Raw genomic sequence first — 1,044 nt, forward strand, 5'->3', positions numbered from 1 at the left:
TCAACTATGACAAACAATTTGTTATGCGCTTAATCGGCCACGGCTTCCAGCTACTGCCTGACAGCAAGTGATTGATTAGACAAACGGAAATACGTGAATAAGCCGCTGTAAAGGACCATGCGTTCGCACATTCAGCCATAGCGACACTGAATAGCGTCACAGAATTTAAGGATTGTAGCAGCTACTTTTACAACGAAAAAAAAAAAAAACAGCATAAGCAAGCTCATTCAGGCCATGTTAACATTGCATCACAGATATGCACATTTGTTAGGATTTAACACAATCGAATTTCGATATTTACCAAGTTACTCAAGTTTTATTGGTCCTCAATGCGCTGTCAACAAAGTGAGTCCACTGATTGAGTTGAAGTAAGTTCGTAACTTTTTTTTTTGAGCAATGAAAGGGATGATTAAATAGATTAAGTTTTGTATCTCACAAGCTCAATGACACCAGTGTCACCTCTTACAGAATCACAACGATGGTTCTGAAACATAGGAGAAGGTGTTGGGCAGTGATTGCGACCTTTTCGAACTTCTTCCGCCTAAAAACTCCTGTTTGTAGTGCACACTGTGAAACCTGTCATCTTGCTTGCGAGCTCCAACTAGATCACATTCGCACTATTATTCCAGTATAGTTGTATTATACATCTAAGTGATACACAGCAGTAATGATGACATTACCCCAAGATGATCACAACGAAGATTTTTCTTCAAAAAAAACCCACTTTCTCTTCTACGCAAAAAGTCAATGGTATCTTTTCAGTTTCTGCTATATCTTCATCACTGCACACCCTCGATAACCTCGACCATATACACAATCATACACGAGATGAAATAGCATTAGCCGTTAACACTCAACAACAAATCAAAACAATCTATCCATGTTAGCCAATTGGAAGGAGAGGAGAAAAAATTGCTGGTAACTGTCCGCAACAAGGATGAGACTCTTCTACCACTTTCTATCACGTTTAATCGTTCTTTAATACTATATTTATACCATAGTGTATACATAGGCGGAGAACCCGTGCAGACGACAGAAGATGAC

The 1,044-nt window shown here is 39.0% G+C and overlaps 1 protein-coding gene across 9 annotated transcripts in view; it reads right to left on the reverse strand.

The window, feature by feature from the left end:
* Nucleotides 1–1,044, reverse strand: part of LOC111248707 (uncharacterized) — a 47,859-nt gene that overhangs the window by 42,132 nt on the left and 4,683 nt on the right. The gene's annotated exons all lie outside the window — the stretch shown is intronic.

The sequence above is a fragment of the Varroa destructor genome, unplaced genomic scaffold, assembly GCF_002443255.2.
Source record: "Varroa destructor unplaced genomic scaffold, Vdes_3.0 BEIS01000004.1, whole genome shotgun sequence".
Lineage (NCBI taxonomy): Eukaryota > Metazoa > Arthropoda > Arachnida > Mesostigmata > Varroidae > Varroa > Varroa destructor.